Below are 19466 nucleotides of genomic sequence, written 5' to 3'. Positions count from 1 at the left end.
GCCTTCCAAATGCAAGTAGCAGGTGTGGTTCAGTTGAGCAAATTTTATCCTATGATATGTACTCCACGTTGAAACTGCTTATTCTTAACCAATCACAAAGATGCTTTTCCACAAAAAGAATGCTTTTCATCTCCCAATCACGTACCATTTTGTATGGCAAAAAAAAGTAGTTCCCCATCTTTAATTCTACCAAGGAACTGCATGAGCTACAGACATCTTTCCATACCTTCCAGCCATATCTTCAAAATGCTAGTGTGGATCGTAGGACATATCTATATTTTCTGGTGCAAGAGGTATGCAGAACACAGACATATTGACTTAGACCTAGGTTAACAAAATGTGGACATTAAATGGTTTGAACAGAGAAGATTGAAGTTTCACCAATTGCTACCTTTGTTAAAATCTCTTTGCATCTTACACACCCTGACTTCATGATTGTGCATTGTGGTGGAAATGTCCTAGGCACTTTTACTGGTGTATGTTTGGAAATCCTTATGAAGGACACCTTTGGACACCTCAGCTCAGCACCATGTGACTCTGGGCAATAGCACACTTAATAGCTCACATAATTTCCATGCCGGCCTCGAGGGCCCTCAGACCCATAGGGGTGAGTAGTTTGCCCTTTACAAATACCGTATTGATTTGATACACGCAAATTTACCTTCGCACTCCCTGTATATCAATATACAATGTTCGAAACACATGTTCCTCCGAGTAGGTATAACTACATGCTGACACTACTTGACAGATGTGGCACAGCGGCCAGAGCACATGACTTCACAGCATATGACACACAGTTTGGACTCACGCTTTCATCCCTGACTCCGGCAGCACTTCAGCTTAGCACCATGCGACTCTAGACAATATCTCACATATTTTCCGTACCCCAGGACTCTCAAACCAGTAGGAGTCAGTAGTTCATCCTGGTAGGTATAAACACATGCTGACACTACTTTCACAGGTGTGCTGCAGCGGCCAGGGCACATGACTTCACACCATAAGACACACAGTTTAGGTTCATGCTTTCATCCCCGACTCCCGCAGCAGCTCACCTTAGCGGCATCAGACTACGCAATACCTCATTTATTTCCATACCCAGCACTTTCAGACCGGCATGTATGAGTAGTTTGCTTCACACCCCCTCTATAGCACACCCTAAACACCCCATAGAGTTTACAGTGCTCCTACCCTCCTCTTTCCTACTTTTTTCACCCTTTTTTCCCCTAACTCGCTTTAACCGAATCACAAAATGGTGACCAACACTTCCTAGTTGCAACCGCTCGCAGTGTTCCCAACCAATACGCAGCACGCTCGTGCTCGTAACGCTTCAGCCAATCAAATGGCAGAATTCCCAAATATCGATATCTGTAAATTTCGGTATTTCTCAAAAACTACTGAACGGATTTACACCAAATAAACAAAAGTGTGCTTTCTAGATCAAGCCCCTTCTCCCTGCCAAATTGGGGTAATTCCGTTCACACGTTCGACCTGTAGCCTTGTCTAATGTTTCCTATGGAAATTAACATGGAGAAAACACGTTTTGGGACCACCCTTTTTTTTCGGCCCTCTCTTGATGAATCACCACCAAACTTTCAACATAGGAGCTGATATGAACAAAAAATTAGTTTGGAAAATTTCATGATGGGTGGACATAGCCCATTTAAACCTACGTCTGTTTTTCTTCCACAAATGCCCACAGATGCGGTGGATATCTTTTCGGATTTAGTCATGTAGGACCTGATACGTCTTCGGAGCGAAGGGAAATATCATAGGGGCAACAAAAATTTCTCTAAAAAACAACAATTGGCAATAGAAAATCTGTGCAAGGATGACACGTGGATTTGTAAACCTTCGGATAAAGGAGGGAATATTGTTTTACTCATTCAAGAACAATACCATCAGGAGGTTTGTCGACAACTAACTGACATCTCTTACTATGAAAAAAACGAATGTGAAACTTTATAATCAGGGTATCACAGATTACCATTTTATGATATCTTCATGGTACAGGAAGAATTTGTTGGATGTGGATGAACATCCATTCCTGATATGCTTGAATCCGATGATTCCTACCTTTTAATATTTAGCAAAGGTGCACAAGAACATGAGAAATCCTCCTGGAAGGCCCATTGTGGCATCAATGGGCAGTCTAACTGAACACCTATCTATATATATAGACTACTTTTTATTCCAACAGATGGTATAATTGAAATCGTATCTAAGGGATACCAAAGACTTTCTTGTACATATAGAAAAAGTGAAATGGGAAGAAGGATTCTGTCTGATGGTATTGGATATTGCCAGTCTTTATACTTGCATAGCTCATATTGATGGGTTGAAAGCAGTTAATTATTTTATAGCTAATCGCCCATTATGTTTTACCGATCATAATGCCATGCTCGTTGAGTTCATTGATTTTTGCTTGACTCATAACACATTTATCTATCAGAAACAGCTATATAGACAGGTATCTGGAACAGCGATGGGCACCTGCTTCGCCCCCAGCTACGCAAATCTTTTCGTGGGCTGGTGGGAGGAGCAGGTGGCCTGGGCCGAGCCCAGTAAGACCTGGATGGACAGAATTGTGGTATGGCCTCGATATATCGATGACCTCTTTGTCATTTGGAAGGGTTCTCCTGAACAAGCGTTCGAGCACATACAAGTTTTGAATGCCAATAATCTCAACCTGAAATTCACAGGGGAAGTTAGTACAGAATCAGTACATTACCTAGATCTCAGTGTATTTATAGCAGATGGAAGATTGCATACGAAAATATACTGTAAACCTACTGCAGGCAATGCCATCTTACATTCTTCAAGTAGTCATCCTAAGAAACTGATTGATAGTATCCGTTATGGGGAACTATTGCGCATAAGGAGAAAAAATACTAGAGATCTTGATTTTGAACTATCAGCCCAAGAAAGCAAACATCGTTTCAGACAGAGAGGTTATAGTGAGGAAGTATTGACAAAAGCCATGAATAAGGTCAAATGTATGAACAGAAGAGACCTCTTGAGTAGGGGTGGGCGGAATTTGCGTAATCGCGTTACGCAAATCTCCGCAAAACGGTAAAAAATCTCCGCAAACATGCAGAAATTCCGCGAACACGCGGAATTGCTTGTTCGCGATGCTTTTTTCCTGTTCACAGTTGCTGTTTGCGTGCTCGGGGAGAAAAATCTTGCGAACACGCATTTTGAGAACGCGAACAAGAAAAAATTTCATGAAGTCGCGGAAAGCAGAATTTTGGGCAATTTCGCGTTCTCCGCGGAACGCGAAATTACCGAAATTCTGCAAATTCCGCGAGCGGAACGGAATTTACCGCCCAGGCCTACTCTTGAGTGATCACAGTAAGTCCAAGGAAGAGGACAATAAGGGGAAATTTAGGATGATCACCACATTCTCTAAGGATGCGGGTCATCTTAAACGTATTCTGAAAAAGAATTGGCCGACTCTCCTATCGGACACCGTCATAGGAGGAGAGTTACCTCCCAATCCCTTGGTCACATTTAAGAATGCTAGATCTCTTCGGGATACCCTGGTCCACAGTTATAAAAACATCATAGATCCTAAATCTCCTTTTGGAGCACTTAATGGATTCTATCCCTGTGGTAAATGCAAGGCGTGCAAGAAAAGTAAACATGTCTTGTCATACAACATCCCAGGTCTTACAGTACCTAAGAAAATAACCAAGTTTCTCACTTGTACTACCCCATATACAGTGTTCTGCCTGACATGTCCGTGTGGGCTCCGATATATTGGGAGAACCATACATCCCGCAAAGATTCATATTCTCGAACATTTGCAGGCAATTTAAAATGCAGATGAGTCCTATCCTGTCGCGCGACATTTTAATCAATATCATAAACGCGACAGAGATTTATTGACATACTTTTGTTTAGATCATGTATCTATCAACCCAAGGGGGGGATAGAATTCAAAGACTAAGACGTCTTGAGTCACGCTATATCATTGATCTACAAAGTAAAACTCCTCATGGTTTAAACAGCAGTGAGGAATTGGCTGTACATCTGGGGGACTAATGAGTGAATTACTTATATACATTTGACCTCTTTGTAGATATGTTATTTGAGTCTGCGCTAGGATAATTTTCCTATGTCTCCATTAATCTAATTACCATGAATTCTCTCCCTTTATTGAACGTTACGTTATATATGATTATACACTAGGGGCTGCCTCCAATCGTCATAGGAATTTTGAATGATTATATATTGCACTATGCTCATTTTGGCAACTGAAGATACTGCCCATTCAGGGCTCAATTATGGGTTATAACAATCATGAATTGAAATGATGAAAGTGTTTCCTTATAAACGATGATGTTATTAGGATACTATACATGATATATGTATTTTTTTACGCTGATTTGATGTTCTTTGATATTCAAAGATGGCGGAGTTTTGCCACTCAGATTGTGGGGATTTGCTGGATTAGTCCTTTCACTGTGTCAGTTGCACTTTGCTAGCGCGAATAATGAATTTAAATCAATGGCGATGCCGGCATTTCATGCTAAAACATTGAGAAAGGTGACCTGCCGTAACGCGTCTGTTGTGCGCCCAGAGTTCCTGGAATAAATATACTGTTGGAACTCTCCCCCGTGAGTGCTGTCTTCTGTGGAACAGGGTACGATTACCTATTGACAGTCTGGAGCTGATAAAACAGTCCATTTATATATATACATATATATATTCTCACAATCCTTTGTTGGCGCAGCCGCAGTATAGTCCAAAAGAGTTTATTTACTGCTGACGCGTTTTGACCTTGCGGTCTTTTTCAAAGCTGGGGAAACACTGTGGGAGTGTTCCCTATATAGTCAGGGAAACACTGTTGCATAATTCATGAAAATAGGTAAAAGATTTAAGGCACTGTTGCACAACCAGTGCCACTCAGTTTCAGAAAAAAGACTCAACAGCCTAAAAAAAATAATTAATACAAAGTAAATAAATGTTTCTTCCCTGAAATTAAAAGAAAAACATTGTCTTTCATGTAACATACAAGTGTAAATGTTAAAAACAAATGATACTGACCAAACATGGCCTAGCAGAAGAAAAAAATGCAAATGAAAATGTTGAATCAGTGATATCTCAGTCATGCAAGTGCATGTAAATCATGGTACAACCGTCAATCCACAAAGTGTGCCCAAATGGGAGTATGCCATGCTGGAATGCCGGTCACGTGACCTAGGGGACACAAGGAGACGTCTACGTACATTGTGTGTGAGTGTTGGTGAATCTACCAGGATGGAGGAGGGTGGCCCTGAAAAGGTCAGAAGAGGGAGAGAGAGAGAGAGAGAGAGAGACGGTGGGGGGTATGGGGGTGTAAGGGGGTTTTGAATGGTAGAAGGGGAGAAGGGGTGAGATTGGGGTCAGTTATAAAGGGTGAAAGGTGTAAGGTGAGGCGTGAGAGCGCGGGCAGTGGAATGGCTTAGAGTTCTTAGGCCTTCCATGGATGTATTCACACAGTCAGCTATCCCAAATGTACATGAAGTTCTTCATTCTGGTTGAGGCTAGTCGGGTCTTGCTGCATAAGTAGATTATGTACCAAGATTCCATCCTTCTGAATGCTCGTTCCCTGTCTCCACCTCTGATGTGGGTAGGAACCCTGTCAATTCCAAAAAATGAGATTTTTAGACCTTCAGCTTGAGTGGAGGTATGTGAGATGTTGCAATGTCTGGCCATGGGGTATGTTCTGTCATTGTTACGAATTGCCCTAAGATGTTCCAGGATGCGTTTTTTACGGGAAAAATAGAGCTCCCCACGTACCTCATACTGCACACACACATAAGCACATAGACAACAAAATCGCTATTACAGTTGATAAAAGGCTTGATTTTGTGTTCTTTGCCATTAGTTAACATAGGAGACTTAACATTGGTACTGTGTGCGCAAGCCTTACATTTGCCGCATTTATAGAAAGCTGGTAGTTCCTTCAGCCAAGTGTTGTTTAGTGGTTTACCAGGTTCCATCACTGTGTGTACCAACATGTCCTTCAGAGAATGATCCCTGTGATATGTGATCTGTGGATGGGGACTAATTAGTTTGCCTATCATTTGGTCCAGCTTGACCAAATGCCAATGTTTTTTCGCTATGACCTGGACCTCATTACAGCTCGAATTGTAGGTTGTTATGAGTCTGATTTCGTGTTTAGCCGGTGTGCGTTGCCTTGATTTGAGTAAAGTAATTCTGTCCACCCCCTGACTTTGCGGCTGGCATAATCTAGAACTTTATGTGTGTACCCCCTTTGGAGGAATCTTTTAATCATCTCCTCTTCCTCTAAGTCCTATCTTCCAGGGGGCTGCTGTTCCTCCTAGCTCTAAGCAGTTCCCCGTAGGGGATGCTGCATTTGAGCTTGGGCGGGTGATGACTCCTTGCATGCAAGATGTTGTTTCCAGCAGTTTCCTTCCTGTGTAAATTAGTCTGAAAGATTCCATCCAGAACTATGACCTTCACATCCAAATAATCTATTTTATCTACACTGGTTTTGCTGGTGAATCTCAGGTTGAGGTCATTGATGGAGATGGTTTCAAGGAACTTATTTAGGGTGGTTTGGGGTAGGGGTGGGTGGAATTTGCGTAATCGCGTTACGCAAATCTTCGCGAAAATGTCAAAAATGTCCGCGAACACGCAGAAATATTGCGACGACGCGGAAGTGCTTGTCCCGCCTGTTCGCGAAGTTTTTTGCGTGATCGCATTGGAAATGTGTAGCCAACTTGCCCATGTGGTCGCTAATGGGCGCGGCCATCTTGTTTTCACTTGTCCGCCCGCTTGCGATTCTATTTCCTGTTCCGGGTCGCGCAATGCATGCTCGCGCCCGTTCGCGATAGGTATTTCCTGTTCGGGAATGCGTATTACGTGTTCGCGACGCTTTTTGCGTGCTCGGGGGGAAAATATCTTGCGAACTTGCCCATGCAGTTGCAATGGGCACGGCGATCTTGTTTTTCTCTCTATTGCCATGGTTCTGGGGCCTGCTTTTCAATCCTCCCTCTATCTTTTCAATCCTTTGTTTCTAAAAACTTTTTTTTGCTCTTTTTTATTTATTATCTCTCTATTTTCCTGATTCTATATTTTTTGTTTCTGCCTATTTTTTGTGTGTTTTTAACTACTTTTTCACTCATTTTTAATTTCTTTTACTTACTTTTACATTTTTTGCCTTTTCTTTTCAACCCCGCCTACCCCATAACCATGGCAAAGGGCCACAGGGCGCATCGCAGCCAGAGCCGCGACCGCCTTCCTTGCGGAAGGCGGCGCCCACAAGGGGTGCAGGCATGGACCTTATTTGGGGAGGTGGAGTTGGCCGCACTGTTTTTTTTTGTGCAGAGCCACCTCCCCTTAACCCTGGCAGCAGGCTGCAGGCCTGGGTCTGGGTGCGGTCTCCGGGAGCGTCGGCAGCGGTGGGGAAAGGTGTGCTGGGCAGTATTTCACTGCTCTGGTGTCCGGCGCTGCCAGAACCAGTTGACGCACCGGTAGTCCGATATCCTGGACCGGGAGCAGGACCTACTGGACCTGCTAGGAGTGGAGGTCCCGGGTCTTGGTGAGTAGCTATTTAATTATTTGTGTCTGTTCTTCTTCTCTGTGTTATATATTGCGAATATATTTTTTTTCCGACCAGCTAGAATGCTGCAGCTTACATTACAGGTAATTTACGTTTAAAAGTCTTCTGTGATTGTTATGACACAGGTGCTCTGCGCTACTAATCTTGTTATTTGTAACTTTGCGTTTGCGCTCATTTTGCGTGATTATGTAAGAGTTTATTTTAGAAAACTTAAATTAGGTAATGCTGGAGTGACTCTAGTCCTTCCTTTGTCCTGTCACTAAGAGATTGGGGTGGATTGATACTTAGGTTTAGTTACTTATTATGAGTTTGTAATTTTTTAGTGGTCTGCGTGACGCCCCTTCTATTACGCCACGTGCTGCTGAGTTCTGCTAGTGCTCACCCGAGTCCTTAGTAGAACCTTTTGTAGTTTGTTCAGTGAGAGGTAATAGGCTTAGCACTAGCAGAACATCAGCATCAAACAACCAACAATTTGGTGTATGCAAAAATGCAGGCATGTCTCCTCCATTTATGCATTTTTGAGGACTAAACAAGTGGAAATGCTTACTTAATGTACAATTGGCACACCTGGAATAGGTGGGCTAGGTCAGGTGTTACGTACTACTTAGGCTTAGTTAGTATTCTGGAATCTGAATGGAAGACTGGATTAGTATTGATAAATAATAACTAGTCGGTCCGCGAATCCCCCGATATTACTTGTCGACCAGATTAGATAGGTCGATTTTATTGCAATTGTTGTTTACATAAATGTTTTTTGACAGCCTTTTCAAAATATTGTATTTGTTTCACACCAATCATCAATGTTTGTCTCTTTCTTTCTTATATCTTTCATGATCAGCACCCAGGGGCAAGAAGAAGGGGTCAGAGTCGGAGGGGGCAGTTCAACAACACCAAGGACAGGAGGACCAGAACAAGGGCTCTTCTGCTGGCCCCAGTAAGTCTTCCTGCTTTTAATATTAATAATTCTTATTCACTAACTTTTACTGCACCACTATTGTTTCCGCTTCCTAATGCTATTTTTTACCAACAATTATCCTTTGATCTAGACTATCGGTTTCTAAATTCTTGTTATCCCTGCCTCTAACTGCCTCTCCTATGGCTCTCTGTACTACTACTATTAGTCTGTCTGTAGCTAAGCTTGCCCAGTTGGCCACTCTTTATTTAAAAGATTTTAAATAAAACTCAGATTCACCAGTAGCTCTAGCCATTGAGTCCAGTCCTTTTGGGTTGTCCTCTTGTACTCCTTCTAGTCTTCTTAATCTGTGAGGCTTTATTAATCTTGATGTTTTTCAACAATTCCCACCAACAAAATGCCCAACCAGATTTTGATAGGATAGGACATACTACTACAGTTGTTGGGATTTTGCACATACAGAACTTTGCACAAGAAAATAGGATGTTGGTTGGTAATGGGAGGTTGGACCTTCCTCACACCTCAATCAGAACAGAACCCACCACAATCCCCTGCCCGACTAGTTATAGTAGTGTTTCATTACTATTAGCTCTCCGAACCTCCCCCAAGATACCCAATGAGTAGACAACCCAGAACATAACACTCCCGACATCTCAGTCATGGAAGCAATGCACATGCACACCCTTCCTTCCGCTCGCTCACTCGTGTAAGTCCATCCACACCAAATACCACCGAATCTATGTAAGTTCAAAAGTTCTATTTGCAACTGACAAGCTCTGTACGTTGTTCTATAATGGAGCACCAACAGCAAAATGCATAAGATTAAAACTATAAACATTGTTACACTTAGTTACACTTACAACAACTACAAGTCCATAGAACGAAGAAAAAAAAATGCGAAACCATGATAACTGAACAGTGGCGGAAGCACCACCATCCCCTTTGTAGGAATATAGTTTATATAAAATTATAAATGGAGATCTCTGAGCGAATTCTGTGGACCCCTCACCTTAGAAGAACCTAGTACTGGTTACATCATAAGCTCTGCAAAGCTCTGGTTCGTAGAAGGGAATCTTCCGTCTGTTATGAGAATAATGGTGCGCGTTAGTATATTGCAAGCATTTCTCAGTCATGCAAAAAAGTGTAGCATTTTGGATAAGCAATATGGACTAACACCAGAACTACATAACAAATTGGCTTGTTTTATTTGACCTTGTACGCAGCACTTAGACAGTAGCAGTACTATGAGTTCATGTCACCTCAAAGGCATCACTATTTATACAACAAGCTGCGAGGTAATGACGCGTGTGCAAAAATGAAAGACACAAAGGTAAAATGGTTGCATGGCTTGGGCTAACTAAGCAAAGACTAGAATGACCCTAGGGACCATATAACTACTAGTTTCTACTCTACTACTACCTGATTTGCACTAGTGATGTATGTTGTATATGTATGTATTACTATTAACTCATTTTTCAATCTTGCTAGTGAAAAATAGGGGAGGTGTATATGACACCTAAAAATGTGTAATGTTTTGTCAAGGCGCACTACCAACCACCAGTGCCAGGGCCAGCGGCGAAGGCGACGCGGCTGCTGACGGAGGAGAGGATGTGGCAGTTGCAGGAGGAGCTGCAGGGGGTGAGCCAGCAGCAGTGGTGGGCGGTGGTAAGTTAGATTCCTAATCCTTACTTATTGACATTACACTCACTGCAAGGGTGTTCTGTATATTACTGTACAGTTGAGACTTACTAAGTAAGAAGTTGTTGTGAACTGTTGAAGACACCCTTTACTCAGCATTAGTAAAAGTATTAGCAGCGGGAGTGTTGAGTAACCAATGGCCTCTTCTATCTGATTTCAACTCAGCTGTGAAAGTTTTCTGGTGAAGACTAAAAGTCAGATCAGATGACCTTGATGGATGGGTTGAACGAAAAGGGAAAGAAGAGTGGAAGGAAGAAGGACGGGCGAGATTTAATATTTATGACTGGCAGAGAAGGATACGTGGGATGCATGTATGCATAGGTGGCTGATAGGAATCAGATGCTTGGTTGGTTGAATGCCTGAAACTCCCACAACTGTTAAAGTCCAAGAAAGTGGGAGGATAGATACATACCACAAATGTTATGTACTGTGCTTGCTAGTGCTACCATGCCACTTAAGTGTAGAATTAATTTGTCTTACTGCTTTGCTAAGAGCATATTTTACAATAGTCTTGTTGTTTCTTCTTGATATATAGCTACTCCTTCCAAGGGGAAACCTGACAGGAAGGAGTTGGCAGCCAAGGCCCGGCGCCGAAAACAGGAGGCCATACAGATTGAATACCGTTGGTTCTGGAATAGGAGGAGGAGGAGGCGACAGCAGCTGCAGCCTCCTCCAATGCCCCGGGCCCCAGCCACTGCCCTCCAGTGGTACGGCGCCACTGTCTGGCAGCCGCCCACCGCCGCCCCTCCATCAGTGCTGCCCCCCTGTGGATGCAACTGCTGCGCATTGAAGCACCGTGTTGCCCGCCTAGAGGAGCAAGTCTGTGTCCTCCAGAGTCAAGCCCGCCGAACATAAGACCCTGTTCATTGCCCCTTTTTTATTTATTCTTTTGGTGGGTATGAATCAGGAATTGGGTTTTCTCTTTTCATTAGACAATTGGACATTATGTTGGACTTTTTCTTTACGGACATTGGTTGGGGTTAGGGAGAGGGGTGGGTCAGGTGTTGTGGGATTTACATAGTTTATTTGTGTTAGGGTATTAAATAATATATTTCTACTTTACATACGATGTTGTTAATGTTTTCTGGGTGGGGTTACGGTTTTACATCACACTGTTTCCTTGCTGGTGCAGGGCCGCCCACAGCCAGTGTTTGATTTTAATAATTGGCTGACTTTGTAAGACACAAACAGATAGATGTGGCAACCCTCACTGATTGACTTGTCCTACTTGTCCTACTAGTACTGTCAGTCTCTTCTACTCTAGGCATTTGCAACTGGACTCAAAGGGGTATGTGAAATTGAATTAATGAAAACATGTCCATTATTAGTTATGCCTCCCCAAACTTTGCTTGGTGTTTAACTTAGGCACAGCAATGGCTGCATGGTGATGATGGTTTTCTTTCCTAACATGCCATGGTTTTGGTGGTAGTAGTAGTAGTAGTAGTAGACACTTGCAGCAGCATTTGCAAAAAGAGAAAATGAGACAGTCAGTAGCCTGAGAGAGACTCTTCTAGGAGTAGTAGAATGAAGTACACTACAGAACTTACTGCCAAACAATAATATGCAAAAATACAACAAAACATAATGGTGGTGGGGATAGCCTAGTAGTACACAGAGTTATAAAGTCTAGTTGTGTTGAGTCGCTTGACTAGGCCTACAGTACACTGGACACAAGCGTAACTATTAGTGCTGTGTAGGAGGATGATAACAAATCCATTAATCCAATCAATGCCGGCAATTATTGTTGATGTATTAGGTTCCTTTCATAAAAAAAATTACCTCACACATATACTGCTCATGGGTGGGCAAGCAGAAGAAGATCCCCGCCCTGCCTTGAAATTGAAGTACTGTTGCTTTTGCCACATCCGCCCCAGCAAGCGTGTGATAAATTATTGGTGTACATTTAATTTAGTCATACCTCAATAAGTCACACAGCCCGGGGGAAGAGGGCTAGGGTTTGTTGAATAGTTGGGAAGGGGGGTTTGGGGAAAGGTTTGAGAAAGAAAAACAGTACGCATGGGCAAACAACAAACAACAGAATCTTTGTAGACTACCATATCCATATCAATATGTTAAGGGAGAAAAAGGAAATGCATACATGATGATGATAAGGAGACCCGGATTACATACAGTTTGTGTTCAGTGTTACCGGGCTTACTTTTACAGATAGCAAAGAAATGTTTTAAATATCTGTAGGGATGAATTATAAACAGAGAGCAAACCTAATGATAATAATAACAACAAGAACACACTGTTGTAATGATTGTAGACAAAAAAATGAATCGAAATATTTAAAAGATGGAGAAATTTGATACTTTTACTGTGTTATGCTGGTCAAATGGGGAGTTGAATCTCGGAATTCCTCTTGGTCCTCCCTTCCATTGATGCTCCATCCATCAATCTTGGGTGACGCCACTGCCTGCCTGGCAGATGTAGATTCATTGGTAAGGTAAGTATGCATTGTTTTCCCAAGTATAGCACAGGGTAAGGCCCGCCATGTATTGTAGATGGAAAAATAAAAGGGATATTGAGAAACCAAGTTGAAAAAAATGCACACGTTATGGTGCAGTGCAACAAGAACACTTTCCGAGGCGGCATGGATGCATCATCTCTACTCTAGTCTGTTTCCAGCATTAACCTACTACAACACTAACAGGACAGAGCAGGCCCACGGTGACGGCACCCTTTGCACATCCTTCATTTAGCGTTAATGTTTTGAAAGAGTTGGACAAAGCACATATCCAGCAACATAGCATTTTACAATTTAAGTGACTAAATCATACTGCCGCTACACTTGACTCCACCGCTACACAGACATTTAGGTCTGCTCTGGTTGTTGTTTACTTGTTTACCTTTTATGCCATTCATGAAACGCCCAGACTTATTCCATCAATCATCTCCGATCCGTGTACTGAGTGACTGTGAAGATACTATGTCACTGTGGTCATCATGATGGTGTTGTTCAACCTAGTCTGCAGTGTACCGAGTGAGTCCAGATTCCATATTCAAAAATACAATGGATTGGCCTTCAGTAGAAGTACAATTTTGTTATTAAACAACAAGAGTGGAAATATTGACTTGAGTCACTGTTAGTGTGTAGAGTAAATACTAGTACACTTTGACTTCACTTCATGCACAACAAACAACAAAAACACAAACACCAATCACTCAGAGTCGGTGTCCAATGCAGGCCATTCATTACCTTTTCCTTCTCATCTTAAGTGAATGGGCCTTCTATCTCGCCATCATCATCATGGTGTTGTCCTACTCAGTGTGCAGTGTACAGATTGAGTCCCCTTTGTATATTCCAAATGCAATGTATCGGCCTGCAGTAAAAGTACAAATTTGATATTAAAAATACAAGAAGGGAAAAAGTGACTTGAATTACTTTTAGGTGCCGATTACGATCCGGTAAAAACCGGGTACGAACCGTCGGTCGGAGCGTTTTCTCCGTCCGACTCGTACCCGGTCGTAAAACTTTACAAACATGGAATTACGATTCGCACGGAAACACCATTTCCGTACGAATCGTAAAAAACACCGACCGACGAAAATATACATACGAATGTGATCCGGGAATGCTGCGACATGACGTCGGGACGCTTTCAGGCAGCGTTTCACGACCCAGGAATTACGATTCAAACCGACAGCAGTCCGGACGGCAATATTTTCACGGCACCCAAAAAGTGCCGGAAAAGCGAAGTATGGCGCGAAACGACCAGAGTAGGTGGCCCGGTACGCACCATACCCCCCCAGCCCCCGTATGTACGCGCCGACCCCCCCCAGCCCCGTACGTATGCGCCGACACCAGCCCCCGTATGTACGCGCCGACCCCCCCAGCCCCCGTACGTACGCGCCGACCCCCCCAGCCCACGTATGTACGCGCCGTACCCCCCCCAGCCCACGTACGTATGTGCCGACCCCCCCAGCCTGCGTACGTTCGAGTCGTACCCCCCCAGCCCCCGTACGTTCGAGTCGTACCCCACCCGTGTATGTACACCCGTGTCGAACCCCCCGTGTATGTACACCCTTGTACATACATGGGGGGTTCGACACGTACAAGGGTGTACATACACGGGTGGGGGTACGACTCGAACGTACGGGGGCTGGGGGGGTATGACTCGAACGTACGGGGGCTGGGGGGTACGACTCGAACGTACAGGGGCTGGGGGGGGTTCAGCGCGTACGTACGGGGGCTGGGGGGGGTCGGCGCATACGTACGGGGGCTGGGGGGGGTACGGCGCGTACATACGCGGGCTGGGGGGGGTCGGCGCGTATGCGGGCACATGTCTCCATGGTTGCTATGGGAGTTCGGTGCGGACGGTGTTTTTTTCCATACGGTTGTAACATCGGACGCACAGGATGGATCGTGATTCCGCGGTCGGACTGCACTTTTCACATTTGTACGGTAAATCGTCCGAGGACGTGTCGGACACATTTTCCGACCCGAGGACGTGTGGGGAATAATTCCCAATGCGATTCGTACGGACTTTTTAGTTTTTACCATGCAAATCGTAATTGGCAGTTTGTACGGCACTTGTACGATTCGTACGGTAAAAAGACCGGATACGAGTCGTACGGGGAATTTTTTTGCCGGATCGTAATTGGCACCTATGTGTGTAGATTATTACATAAAGTACACAATGAAGTAACTTCATGCACAACAAACAACAACAAAATCACTCAGTCAGCATCCAATGCATGGCATCATTTATTACCTGTTCTTTGTCATCTTCAGCTAATGGGCAGTCTCTCTCGGATCAGAAAGGGGGATAGTTATAGTAGTCATCATCATTCATGTTCCACTTCTTTTGGAGGGACTAGGAAAGATTTTCTTTTTTCTTCTATTTTGCATCATCCAATCATCATCTGTCTTCTTGAGAGCAATGGATTTAGGGAGATTCAGGAGGATGAAGGAGCAGGATTCGGAGGAGTGTACTGTGAAATGCAGACAGCTGAAACTTGTATATGGCAATAAAACGATTAGAAGACGGTGGTGATGGATTTGTTGTGATTCGAATTTTATAACCAGAAAGACAGACACACAAATAAAAGAAAATAAGGGAGGAAGACAGTAAGAAGTGCAAACCTAATTGTCAGGGAAGTATAGCTCGTCCTCAAACTCTGGGGGTTCAACCAGAAGTAGGTAATCATCAACTAACACACCACTTCTGTCACCTGAGCCGCTGTCCTCATCTTCCTCCCTTGATTCATGTATTGTGTAATTCAGTGGTATAAAGTGCTGATTCATTTTGATCATGGTTAACCTCTCCACGTTTTTGGGCGAGAGACTGGTCCTTCTCACTGTTACAATGGAACCAGTATCACTGAAAACACGTTCTGAAGAGACACTTGCGACAGGGCAAGCCAGATAGTTTATCGCCAGCCTGCTGAGCAGTGGCCATTGGCTCCTTTTCCCATACCAATACCGCAATGGGTTTTGATCAATGTACACCTCTGTTGGGTCGTCCAGATAGACCTGGACAATCTGCTCAATGTTCAGGGGTGCTAAACTTTTTTCGGGCTCTTTTCTCGTTGCATCAGCACTGGACTTACCAATGCCTTGCTGTAAATACTAATCCTGTAACGATTTTACTTGGCCTAATGATCCAGTTCTTGCTGTTGTCGATAGTGTTGGTGAGTGTTCTGAGTGAAACTCACTGCCCTCAGGCTCCGAAGTTGAACTTGACGCCGGATGCCATGCTGCAGTACTTGTTGTGGGTTTATCTAGCAGGCTTTTAATTAGCAGCCGTTCATTTTCCAACTTACTCTCTGACTCAACTATCCAAGTTTTGTACCGGGCAACATCCATTTCTGAAAAAGGAATTAATGTCTTCAGTGCCCATTTTGTCAGTGGATCCAGAATTGTGGCACAAATGTAATGTTTTTGTGACAACATCTTATTTTGCACCCTTGTATTGTCAGCTAAGCGACGGGCTAAGCTCTCCACCAACTCGTATGCTTCTTTTTTTTCCTCTACACCTTTGTATGCTTCAGACACCTCCTTCAGCTGATGCTCTAGCATTTGCAACAATGGGATAGCTTGGCCCATAGTACAGTCCTCCTTGCTGACTTCATGTCTGAAGACCTCGAAAGGAAGAAGCATCTCAGTCAGGCATTCAACTAGGCACCATTGGTCCATCTGAAGGGTCATGCCTTTGACAGTAGCATCCCCTCTTCGCATGACATATTCATTAGTTGGCCTGTACTGCTCAAACAGATGGTCAAGCATGTAATAAGTTGAGTTCCAACGTGTTGCCACCTCCTGGATGAGTGCTTTGACTGGCATTCTATAGTCACATTGAATGATCCTCAGCTGCTTCTGAGCTTTAAAAGAATGGCTGAAATGAGTGCATATTCTTCGGCAGGTGGTCAGTAAGTTGCTGACTATGGCTTCTTTTTTCAGAAAGTCTTGAACAATAATGTTAATGCAGTGCGCCAAACACGGAACCCTGAAATACCAAGCTCCATGGCCTTAAGTACATTACTGCCATTATCTGTGGAAACAAAACCAATCTTAAGCCCTCTTGGGCGCAGCCATTCAAAAACTTTGCTGTGAAACGCTTCCAATATGTTTACAGCAGTATGAGATTTCTCCATGGCGAACATGGATACAGTTGCATGTTTCTGAGAAGCTTTAAAAATCTCAGCTGTGTCAACAGCACCTACTTCAGATAGCTTATCTCAAACCCCCACAAAAGAGACCCAGTGTGCAGTTATGCACATATAATTGGTGGCTTGGCAACTGGTCCACATGTCTGTTGTCAGGTGGATATTGTGAACAACACTCTGCTGCAAAGCTTGTCAAACCAATTCCAGCACATCATGATGTAGTGCTAGAACAGCAACTCTTGCGAAATAGGAACGGCTGGGAACCTTCCATTTAGGGCAGATGGTTGACACAAAATCAAGGAAACCCACCCCTTCCACAAATGAAAAAGGGAGAAGGTCCAGCGCTAACATTTTAGCCAGGTTCGCATTGTACAACCGTGCCATTGGGTGGTTGCTTTGGTACTGCCCCTCCAACCTAAGCATGCTGTCAATGGTAGGCTGGATTATTTTCCTTTGTGGTGCAGTTGTTTTCTTTTACCCAGTTAGGCTCAACAATGCACTTTGTTTCATTGCAGTACTACTCGGTTGCCTTGGTGTCTCAGCCTGACTCTGACTCTTACTGCGGTGACACTGAGATGTTGCTGAGGAGGATGTAGGCGGTACCACTACACTACTGGGGACAGGGCTAGAAATGTCTCCCTCTTGTTCACCTTCCACCGCGACAATATCGTCCACTGATTCTTCATGCCCAACAACAATGGGTTGAGTTTTACTTTGTTCTAAGCGAAGTAGGTGAGCCTCCCACACGATAGTGTGGTGTATTTTGAGATGACTTGAATGGCCTCCGGTACCATAGTTTGTACCAAGCTTAACCCACCTAACAGCATGTTGACAAATTGAGCATATAGCAATGTTCTCCTCCTTACTGCTAACCGAAAAGAAGTCCCAAACTGGAGAGGAGAACTTTCTGGTGCTGCTGGATGTGCCACTTTCAATACCAGATGAACTGGAGGGTGTGCTTGGAATGTGATGTCAGGTTCTCACTCTGCGGAATCCAGACGCAGCAATAAGCTCCACCTCCGGACCTTCCCAACACCCTGAAGTATGAGACACAGGGTGTTCGAACGATACGGTGAGGGAAAAAATCCCCAAAAGGGGAAAAAACCCAAAAGGAAGGGAAAGGGAGGGTCAGCAGGGAAAGGAAGCTGTAAAACATAAACAAAAGGGTTATCCTATGGCATACATGCTACTCTCATTAGATTCTCGCTACAATCATTTAATGATTCACCTGTGAGGTCTCAGCACACTGACTCTATCCCTGGAACGCTTCCGCTATCCCTTCTTCCTATGGACACACAAGAACCCAGATCCATAAACATGGAGACAAGCAACCTGTCATGCTCTTTAGAAAATGCAGATATATACTACCTACCCTCATGAGAGGGCTGCTTAACCTCTAAGAGAATCCGTGGTGCTAACTTCTGAGTACGGAGGTTTTTGCTCCTCAAATAATCCCCCAAAAGTAGCAGCAAAGTAAACAAAATGAATATCGTGTTGCGGGGTATATTAACAGCATATACCCCGAAGTTTTAACCAAGGCTTTGTCCCCACACTGGGATTCCTCCAACCACGGTAGGGCGTAGTGATCAACTACCGCCGCCCGCGTTGGCACCTGTAATCCACTTAAGGCTGTCTTCGTGACGGCAATGCAGAGTATGCCTGCCCCTCGCACTCCGCCACTTGTATGTACTCTGGGATACTTTGCACGAAGGCAGCGCCTCTAGGCTTCTCCCTGACTCACCGTACTGTAGTCCGGGCTCTGGTTAAATCTCACTGATTATCGCCAGGGTGTCAGTGTCTGGTCGAGTGCGTCTTCGAGAGATCAATCGACCGCACGCCAGCACTTCACAAAGTCTCCGGTCCGTGTCCAACACTACCAACTCCAAAAAGGGAAAACTACCGGACCTTTTGGATGGTAGCCGCCGCTCCCTCGGGTTCCACAAAATCGCGAACGCCTTCGTTTTCGTTAGCGTCTCCTATATCCGGTCCTACCGCAAAGGCTGATGGGATCAGTAGTTCCAACCCCCGGAAGTCTGGGAATTGTAGTTCGTTCGGCAGGCGCGAGGGCTAGACCCTGACATGTGACTCTTTAAAGCTGCACTGTGACTTCTACCACTACCTACTGAGCTGGATGTAGGTCCCTGCCTTTCCTTTGCAAATGAAAATATGGAACTGGAGGTAGTGGTGGTGTTACCTGTGTCGGTGGTATCTGTGCTACATCCCTTGCAGCCATTTTGGATAGGGTAATAATGTTGGTCTCCATGTCCTTTGGGCTGGAAGTGATGTCCGTGATGACTGGCTCGTCATCATCATCATCCCCCTCTTGTACATCTACCTCCATAACTCTAAGGCTTTCTGGAACCTTCCTTTTCACTAGCCTTGTCTTGTGGTGTGCATCACTCTCAGACTGAGCTGGTGGCTTCCAAGTGGCATCAAGTTCTTCAGAAGCGGGGCTTGAAGAAGAAGATGATGGACTAACCCTCCTTTTCCTTGCTGGGGGTCTGGAAGACAATGGATCTTCTGAAACAGTGGTTTGCTCCACTTTGTCTGCAAGAAGCTCGATTTCCTGAAATGCCCCTACTTCAGAAGGAACAACTACTATTGTGGGCTGTTGTTGTGGCTGTTCGGCTGTTCTTGCAGCTGTTCTTATGGCTGCTGCTGTTCTTGCGGCTG

The sequence above is a fragment of the Triturus cristatus genome, chromosome 2_1, assembly GCF_964204655.1.
Source record: "Triturus cristatus chromosome 2_1, aTriCri1.1, whole genome shotgun sequence".
Classification (NCBI taxonomy): Eukaryota; Metazoa; Chordata; class Amphibia; order Caudata; family Salamandridae; genus Triturus; species Triturus cristatus.
Note: the sequence above shows the minus strand (reverse complement) of the source record.